The sequence below is a fragment of the Macadamia integrifolia genome, chromosome 8, assembly GCF_013358625.1.
Source record: "Macadamia integrifolia cultivar HAES 741 chromosome 8, SCU_Mint_v3, whole genome shotgun sequence".
Classification (NCBI taxonomy): Eukaryota; Viridiplantae; Streptophyta; class Magnoliopsida; order Proteales; family Proteaceae; genus Macadamia; species Macadamia integrifolia.
The window spans coordinates 11,640,289-11,651,252 of record NC_056564.1 but is presented as its reverse complement, the minus strand read 5'-3'; positions in this window follow the sequence as shown (position 1 = coordinate 11,651,252).

Here is a 10,964-nt window from a genome sequence, read left to right as displayed (position 1 = left end):
TCTTCTTCATGTTTCAACACCCAGAGTTTGTTTAGTGAGAAGTCTCACATCAAATCCAAGTGGTGTATCATTCTGTAGTTGAAACACTACAATAGGAGGGGGAGAGAGAGAGCCTTTGATGGTATGATGTTTAGCACCCAAAGCACTCCAGAAGCCAAAGATGATTTTGTTAAGAAGGTAGGAGGAGGTAAAGTCACATTAGGATTGTTCTAGCGTGACCTATTTTCCCTTCGTGGTCCAAGTTTTTTTTTTTTTAATCCGAATATTATCTGAGACCCGAGGAAGCCCCTAAAATTTTATTAAATAAGAAAAACAAAATAATAAAGAAACAAAAGGGGGGACATAACCCGCCTTTTTTTTTTTGGTTAACCAAGGTGTTCGGGCTACCTTACACGCACCTTGACTAATCCTTAGGGAGACTAACGCAGTAACCCACTGCCACGGTCTCCACTTAAATTGTAGTGCATAAATGGGAATCAAACCTAAGACCGTGTGCCTATTCACATAATCTCCAATTCGCCCTAACCATTTAGGCAACCCACAGATGGGTGGACATAATCTGTCTTATCCCAACCCATGAGATACAAATCACGTTGACACTTGCAAAATCCAAAAGAAAAAGTTATTTGGTTTGATTCAATGATCATGTGAATTAATTCAATGGGAAAGAGAAAACCTATTGAGTTATTAAAATAGAGGGGTAATCTTTTAAAAAATATAAGGGAAAAAAAGAAAAAGGATATTTGCTATTTTAAGGGGAATCAATGGTGAAAATTTGAATAAATATAGGGTAGGTATAAGGAAGTGAGATAAGATTTTTCAATAGAAAAAAAAGTGAAAGGAGCATGGTTTTAGTACATGAATCAAAATAGGTATTGGTCATCCCCAAAATTATATCACATAGAAATACTTTTGATATTCTTAAAAAAATAAAAATTTTGACCATTTTCCTTAATTTGTACCATTTAACTGATATAATATCGGCTAGTATTAAGATTGAAGTCTATCAAATTGATATAGATCGTCTGATATGATTGATCAAATAGCGATACTTAGAACCATTGAAGGAAGGAACGAGCGATACTCAATTATTGGAAAAAGGTGCTCTTATACCACGTCTACAGTTGCAGGGACTGCATGACAACTTTGTGATCTCACTTTGTATGTTCATTGCTGCTAGTCTGTTGGTGAACTTGGTTTTTCATTTTGTCGATTTTTCACTTTGTCTCTCTTATTGCACTGGTAAACTTAGTTTTCCACTTTGTCTTCTCATTGTGCTAGAAAATTTTGTTAGAAAATCATCTCCACCCTATCCTCATCAATCATGTACGAATGGAACAGTAACTGGGTCGCCAACCCACAAGTAACTACACATTCCCCTTTCTTGTCTTAGATGTCTGCAATCTATTTATGTATCGCTCCTACAGACTTTGGTTCTGCTAGATATTTCTTGTTATGTGTTTGGCGAGATTGGGGTTGTAGAGATGGATATGAAGGAAGAATAGTTGGTAAGACGTAGAATAGATGAATGACCAAAATCATCAGATCATTCGATGATGATTTTCATTGTGAATTTTCTCTACATCTTCTGTTCTCCTATTTTGTACATTTGTTGTGACCTAAGTATAATTTCATTACATTCACTTATAGATTTTTGCTCTGTTGTCTAAGATTTGTAGCTCTTCTCCCATGTATTCTTCTTCCCATGGTTGCAGAGCAAATAATAAAGTCTGTAAAATATGTTTATTGTCTATTAAATAAAAATTTCAAATAACTTTATGTAAGCTCCCATAGGATTATTTCACTATGCCTTGTTTTATTGACGCTAGGTTTGTCTCTCTCTTTCTGTGTTATCATGAGGGTGGGTCAGGGCAAACGTCTAGGGATTGAGGGTGGAGCATAGATGGAGAGTTGCAAGGTGGGGTGGTGGGATATGGATAAGTTGTGGGGCAATGGGATTGGTGAAGAGGAAGGAGGAGGATACTAGAGTGGTGGGACAAGGATAAGTGGTGGCTCTGATACCAATTGGTAGGGATTCTAAATCATAGAATTATATAAATAACCCATAATGTATAGAATATAATAATGAATAATAAAGATTTTAATCACATAATTAGAGCCCCTAAACCAAGTTTGAAGTGTGTCTCATGAACTGTGATGAAGAACCACGTAATAGGAGTCCCTAAACGGAGTTTTAAACGTGTTTTTGCTAACAGTGGTCTCAATAGCTTCAGGGAATAAACCCATTAAGAACATGTGAACCTGTAAAAAATTCATTGATAGACTCTGATAAAACAATTTGGTAGATAAGAAAGTCTGTATATAGTGGATGGTCTCATCAGTATTCCCTCAAAATATACAGTGAACCTTACAGAATTTTCTCATAGGCCGTATGTCTTTTTCTTCTCCCTTTTATGGTGCTTATCTGTCTTGATTTTGTGTTCATTATTCATCCCAGACTTTTTATTTTCTTTTGCTTTGTGGTAGCAGTAGCAAAAGTGCTGATTTGTATGGTAGCAACTATAAGTTTGACTGTAAACGAGCTAAGAGTTCACATCAGATTTTTACGGTAGATGTCATCTTTGTAAAAAATATTTCATTTAAGTTAATTGCTTCGGCTATCAAAGTAAATAAAATTCTTAACTTTGAAGATGTGATGAAGGTCCTAGGAGTTATTGTGAGAAAACATAAGATCGAAAGATATTTGAAGTTGACCATGATTTGTTTCTTGCTTTTGTGTTAGTTGAAATCCTTCTTGATGGAACTATTTGCAATTTGGCATAGGGATTCTTCAACAATAATAGTTAATAATGTTTCAAAGTTAGAGATTCTTTTTTCCTGAATAATGAAGAAGAATTCCAATATGTAGGCAACAAAATACATTGTTGTCAGAGGTTCCACTCAATTGAGTGATATTTTTTTTAAATGGATATATCTTCAACAATGATAGTTAGTATTGCTTCTGTTATTAAATTTTTAGTTTCCAAATAGAAATTAACAAGCAAACACGATATTGATTGAAAAAAGGTACAAAATAAACTCTTGATGTTTCTTTTTTCAATTTTGCTGTTCTTACATCTTCTTACCTTTATTTCTTTTGCGGGCATCAGGCTGATGCAATGGTGAAACACAAGAAGATTAAAATAGTGCACACCAATATGAAATATATAATTACAAGATTGAGTGAGAAACCCTACAACAAGAAAATGTATATATATATATATATATATTTTTTTTTTTTATTACTGTAGCTGTGATAATTATTATCATGATAATTACCATAGGTTCTTCCTTTTCCTTGGCATTTGGTGGCAAAAACTTATAATTTTGATTTTTTTCTTTGATCAAACTTTTACTTTGGAATTGAAAATTAAATATGGAGTTGATAAAATGGAGGAAATTAGTGTGTACAAATTTGGAATCGATACAAAGGTTTAAATTTTCGTATATCTGAGCACTTCCACTGTGTCGATGTCGGTAAATCAAGACGACCCATTTACTTCCTAGTGGAGGTTAGAATTATTATTTTGTTTATATGTTTGGACAATGCTTATGTCCTTTTCTCCTTCTGTAACCTTTGTTTTCTACCTTTTATTTCAGTTTTGTTCTCTACTCAAACCACAAAGGTATTCGAATTTGAGTGAACTCTTTCTCGATGAGTTATATAAATTATCTAAACTATGCCTGCTAAAACCTCAGCAACATAATTTTATGTTAGTTTTCTGTGTCACCTTGATTCTTGTTTCATTTGTTTGTTAGTGTTTCATTTTCTTCACACACATGTTACGGTAGGCTATTCAAGAGAACCAGTACAACAACAATGCAATGCTTCATGCTTGTGGAATTTTCTTTTAAGAGGAACCAATTACAGTTTATGGTCGAGTTCTCGATGCACCTATGGTGAATATCTTTTTTTCTTCCATCTCTTTGGGTGATATTCCCATATTTTTATTTTATAGTGTATGGTGACTTCTTTAATTTAAATCATCACTATTAAGGTGTCTTATTTGTTCCAGTTAAATATTGGCAATTCTGAATCTTTTTATTCAAGGGAAAAGTGGAATTTTCGTGGCAAGGTGATGCATTTTCATTAATGGTTTTTCTTCTACATTACATGATTGTAGAAATATATGTCAGTTTGATTTTTCTTTTCTAAACAAATTATTTCATCTGTCAAAAATTCATCACTGGGCAGTTGTGGATTTTTCTACAACTTTTGAAGTGAGAGATTTTTATCTAGATCTAATTGCAGTTGGCACTAAAATGGGGATGATAAGTTATTCTATTATTGTTTATAACATTTTTAAGTTTAGCAATGTGCAACATTTTATTAATTGCAAATTCTACCTACTTTAGACTTTTCGTTGCAGCACACAGATAATTAAAGAAAATATTAGTTGGGAGAGGAAGGACCCAATTGAAAGAATTAAACAAATGTGCAAAAAGATAGAGGCTAGATTTCCTTAGCATTTTCCTTAGATAATTTTATGTTAACTATCCGAGAAGAATTCTAATATCTACAGTATGCTTGTACTTCTTTGCCAGAAATAAAAGTATAGTAGAAATAAAAGTCTTGTCTAGCATTGCAACTTGCAAGTATAATTAGGATAGAAAAGACAATGAAACTGTAACAAGATCAATGGTAGCAAGAGAGAAGCAGAAGAGAGATCAATAAAGGGCAGAGTGTTGTAGATCGAGCTGTTAAAAAGCGGGTGCGAAGCTAGTTCGATACTGGCCCTATTCTGTCCATCAAGCAAGCCTAGAACTTGATCAGTTTTACAGCAACTTTGGTTCCTTGTTTCTCCATCGGGCAGGAGATCCATCTCCAGATTTTGTCATAGTCAGCCAGCTGGCTATCAAGGAACTTGAAACAACCTTCTAGAAGCCCTACTGTTATACACATAGATGAGCTGTACTTCTATTTTTTGAGTCACTTTAGGCAGCAAGAAGAAGGCCTATTGATATCTAGTATTCGGTCTATGCTTAAGCCTAACACAATAGTCCAGGCTGGTTTCAAGTTTTCCCAATCATGCTAAACGGTGTGGGTTAGAATTGATACCCTTTGTCTAGTTCTATGATATGGTAAGATGGGTGGAACTAAAATTTTATGGACGTGAAACTCAAGGTTTTCTGTTCACATGTTAAGTTTCAACCTAAATGAGTTTTGGTCATGATGTATTTATTAAAAAAATAATAATAATAAATAAATAAAAAAAAAAAAATAAATAAAGCTATTAAAAGATGTACAGACTATAAAGACGGTGCATGGACATACATAGAGGTTATGCAGATATATGGAAGGCTTAATCATTGAAGTTGCATGAGAAAATTGATATCCGACAGTAAGAATCGTCACATAGGGGTGTCAATTTGTGGCCCAAACCGGGTAAACCGACCGGGACCGACCGTTTAAAGACCGGCCCGGCCCGGACCGGTTATTAAACGTGTCGGGCTTGAGCCCGACCCGTTTATAAATGGTCGGTCTCGGTTTTGCTACTTGAACCGTTGGGCGCCCGACCGAGACCGACCGAATAACGCCCGACCGAGACCGGCCTATTGTGCACCGACTTGGCCCGACCCTTTAATGATTGTAGAATACCTATTTTACCCCCCAAATTAAAGAATAAAAACTAAAAAGTAAAGACATGTTCACATTTTAAATAATGGTTATATTTTGTATCATTTATTGATTTATTGTCATTTTTTTGGGCTTGCATAAGTGGGCCGGAATATAATAGCACATTTTAAAGAGGGCCCGTTTAAAAACCGGTTAAAGCCCGTTTAACATTAAACATGTCCTTAGCCCGGTTAAGGCCCGACTAAAGCCCGATTAAGGTGGCCCGATTATAACCCGAGACCGACCGACCGAATATAAAGTGTACCATGCCCTCAATAACTAAGCCCGATTAGTTAAATGGGCGGACACGGTGTAGCCTTTGAAAGTCTTCAAACCCGATTAAGCCCGACCGAAACCGAACCGGCCCGACCGGTTGACACCCCTATCGTCACATCAACCTTTAACGTAGCAAACAAAGGTATTCACATCATGTATTTGGTTGTCATGTATTTGGTATAGTTGAATCCATCAATAAAACCTTTTGCGAAGAAAAGTTATCATCACATGAGAAGACACCCTCCATAAGAAATTAGCAATCCAATTCCGGTGCGTTTTAAATTATTTTAAGGGAAAAGGTTCTCTAAGCCACTAGAGTTAGGATAGCGTATGTTAGCACCTTTGTGTTTATATCTTTTCTACTCATGTGAAATGACTTTGTTGGCCTTCTATGTATAATATTATTTTATCACACCTTATTGATGGTTTTCTCTGTGCCACTTGTTCAAAGAACCTTCTCCCTTATTTTAAAAGTCATGCTTGTCATGATGATGGCATTGGATTGGTATCACAAGGGAGCCATTCATTCAATGAGTAGATGGATGTCAATGAGGGATCCAACCAAATCTTGGAAATTGGAATAAAAAACCTATAAGTTTTACTCCTTGGACATCCATGGATCCTATGACCAATGCTTCTGGATAAAGTTATAAACTTAGGATTTGTAAGGGGATGTCAATCTGGGCTGGAAAAAAAAAAAAACCCACTTTTAGAAGCCTAAATTGTTATGGACTGGGCTAGGTGACAGTGGCCCACTTTGCATAGTATATGGCAACTGTTAAAAGCCTAAATTATTATGGGCTGGGCTGGTTGACAGTAGCCCATTTTATATATTATATGGGCTTTGACTGAAGGTCGTTTGCTAATTTCCCAGTTCATGAAAGTTAAGACATGTGATAATGAGACTGAAGCCCACTAAAACAAAGCAACTGCCTACCTGAGAGAACAGGAGTATCCGGTTAAAGGTGTCCGGATTAAAATCCGAATTATCCGAAAAAATAGTTATCTGATCCAATTAAATAATCAATTAATGATTTTGAGGGTTCTTGAAATCTCTAAACAGGTTCTAAAGAATGAGGAAAAGAGTAAAAATAACATAGAAAGATGGATTAAGAGCAAATTATATTCATTGGGGAGGGGGGAGGTCCATATTACACAAGTTAGAGAATAAATAGATAGTTGAATATCCAAATTCAATCGGCATCCGTATTCGTTTAGGGATATTTGTATTCAATCAGGAAATATCTGGATCTGAATTCATTCGATCCGAACTCAATCCGTATACAATACATTTACATCCCTTTATTACTATTAACACATAACAGGTACCAAAGGCTATACCACATCCAAAACCCATGAGCTAGACAATTATGAGAGACAATAGGAGACTTACGAATTCTCTTCCCTGTGATTAATCATGATCCATGCAAGGCCTATGGAAATTGTAGCTGAATCTGAATCCTTTCTTCACATGGGATCCTATCTTCTATGAATTACTGTATCACAAGTCAATGGTGCATTAATTGCTCTAACTTATAACGCAATAGGGTCAAACAAGACGATTTGCATGGGTCAGAGAGGCGCTTCCCATTGTGGTCATATTAAATAACACCGGAAAACTGAAGAGGTTCACACTTCTTGCCCATCAAAATGGTTTTCTGCCACAACCCTCCATCTCCAAAGCTACCATCACCTTTTTCTTCTCTTTCTCTTCTTCCCCTCTTAACCCTCAAGGGGACAAGAACCTTGTCTCTGATCTTGTTCAGCAACCCCCCTGGTGGTTCCATTAATGGTGAATAATGACCCAACATCTTCTCTTCCCTCGTCCTCAACTTCCTCGAGAAAAGGCGGTTGGCCGACTTCACACAGCGACTTAGAAGAGTCAGCAAAGAATCTACGATCTCTTCCTTCCTCATCTTCACTCTTTTTAATCTTCTTTGATGGTCTCTGCAACTGTACATGTTTAAGAGAATATCAAATTCATTATCATATTCATACTTCTTTGGGTCACAGTAATGGGTAGCTAGGTTTGGTGAGCCATGAGTGCAAAGCTTTATTATGGTTGTTCTGTCTTTTCTACTTGCCTTGAGCTCATTTCCCGGTTGAAATCTTAAGCATGCATGCACGGATCTCATCGTCCCAGAGAAGAGAACACACTACAATTTACTAGGGTTCTGCTAGTTAGTCTACATCCATGGGGCTAACAATGGCTGGTTTCACTATTCTTCTCTGTGACTCTCCAAAAATCTAGGTCATGGCTACATCCATGGGGCCAACAATTAATGGCTGGTTTCACTATTTTTCTCTGTGACTGTCCAAAAATCTAGGTTATGGAACCCACATTTATCTGTAACTACCCTTCTTTTGTACCTTCTCTCTTAGTTGCAAGAGGGGCTTACTTGGAGAATATAATCCAAAAATTTGGAGAACTAAACTTTTTTTTTTGGCAATAAAAATTTATTGTTGATAACGTGTTAACTATATTGTTTCTGAATGATAAGTTTTCAGAATCCATGGGATGGAAGGCAATATATTTTGGAGAATATTATGAATATTTCCTTATATTTTGTTGTTTGTAATTTTGTGTAACACAACATTGCAGACTCCCTAGTTAGGAGGGTCATGTCCGTAACATGTGTGACAATCTAATCAAATTCCGATTGATGGATATTGGAGATATGTTATTATAGCAAACATCAACAAATACGAAATAAATACAAACAGATCCGCACAACACAAAGATTTAACGAGATTCATATACCGATGTGTTGTGCTACGTCTTCGAACGAAGAAAGGAGACGTTTTACTATGTAGAAGAGAAATCACACCCAAACAACGGCGAGAAAACTAGCCCTGAAACCCTTGCTCGAATCCCCCCTTAAATTACAATGATTTGTTCAATAAGACGATAGTACATTATATACTCCAAGTCATGGGTCGATCCATTACGTATCAGCCCAACCTTTCTTTTTCCATCACAGATCTTAAAAAACTTCCCATTCGGATCACCACCAAAATATGTTGAAGCGGGTTAATCTTCAAAAAAGATTAAGAATTCAAGACAAACCTAATATATGTCAACCTCTATCCATGAGTACTGCACGTAATCTATGAATAAATTCTCTTTCCCCTCACATGGGTTGGATTTCTTCTACTTAAAAAAAGATAAAGGCCAATTAATCTTGCACGTTAAGTACTGACTTTTCCATGTAAAGGAGTCGGCCAAACTATTTGCCAGTGCGAAATTGCAAGACCCCAAATAAGATGCCAAATAGGCTATGTCATCCATACTCTCTATCTTCTTAAATATGATTAGTGGTGTCAAAAATCAGACCCATCAATTTAAACTGATCGAAATTCTCGTCAGTTTAGTATTGATTTTGATTTTTTAAGAAATCTTTGAAGAACAAATAATCGATCAGACCGATTGAAATCAACCGTTTGGATTGATACCGATTCCAATTGATAAATATCAATAAAATTCAATTTTTTACACTTTTTTCTTTTATAAATGAAAAAAATTGAAATCAGACCAACAAACTGATAAGAGACTGTTAAAAGAAACCAATTATGGATTAAAACTAAATGAACCGATAACCATCAGCTTTGGTTTGGTTTTTGTAGACCACCTTATTGGTCCGATTTTGATTTGACTCGGTATATACAAAACTGATAAAAACTCAACTTAAATCGGACCAAACAGATCGTTTGACTCCCTAGTTGGGACTGATGAGGGTTCCATAAGCATTTGTGAAAGGGAGATTGTGAATGTACAGTAATAACTGAAATTACTTATGGGTGCCTACAAGACTAGATCAGGTTTGTGTATAAGATTGTTCTCGTATGCTCTTGGTCCTAATATTTAGAATCCACGGTCTCTCTCTGTATTTAATGAATTTCAAATGCTAGGACCAAGGGCGTACGAGAACAATCTCATATGTAAACCTGATCCGACCTCGGGTGGCTACCTCTCCACTCCCACCAATGATAGATATCAAACATCCATGCCCATGGAGAGTTGTGCCATGGTTTTGGTGTATGCATGGCAACCCACAGCCAAAAATATATGGTTGATGCCTTGATGAGCATTTGGATTTTTCATGCGGCTAATCATGTGGAGTAAAAAATTGTGACCATGGCCAGGTAGAGCCTAAGATCTCTTATTCACTTGTCATAATTCAGCCGAATCAACTTCAGCCACATGGCAAAATAGAACAAGGAAAAGACCCTTTTACCAAAAAGGAATGAAAGAATTGGATCTTAGACATCGACCTCAACCCACATTTGGTACTCCTTTGTTTTTTGGTAAAGTTTTGATTGGTGTCTAAACTTAAACTATATTTTATCCAAATCCCTCTTATGGTCTTGTGGAATGTTTCTTGTATGATTCCCCCAATAAAACATACTTTTATCTCTCCTTTTTCCATGGCTAGGGAATTTAGGAATTAGTGTTCGAATTGGTTTCTATTGATTCCCATTTCAATTGAATTAGAATCCATCGAAATCAATCGCAGAATGGCTAGAATTGAGATTGATCATAGCCAATTTCGATCAAAATCATTACTAATGAATATTGATCAGATTCTCATTTTCAAACAGTGCTCATGGCATTTTAAAATATTTGGTTTACCTCTTAATGGCATATCTTTACCTTACTTTTATTCCTACCTCTTAACTATCAGCTACATATCAAGATGACCTAATTATCTATTCATTGCTTAATTTTTAATATTATATTTTAGTTGTATAAACAACCTCGATCATATGGTACATATTCTCTAACAAAAATTTCTACCCAAAAAAAAAAAAAAATCAATCAGTGGACTATTTAAAATATCAATTTTATAGTGCGTACTTGATTAAATTAATACATAGATAAAAATATATGCTATAAAATTGGTCAATCCATATCACATAAATCAAATACCATACTTTGTTGGATTGAGAATGATATTATAGACATTAGAATAAAATTTGTATTAATAGAATAATATATTATTATTAATTATGTAATATAATGTTAGATCTTCGTAAATTCTTGATATGTAATAGTAAATAGTTGAGATAAAAA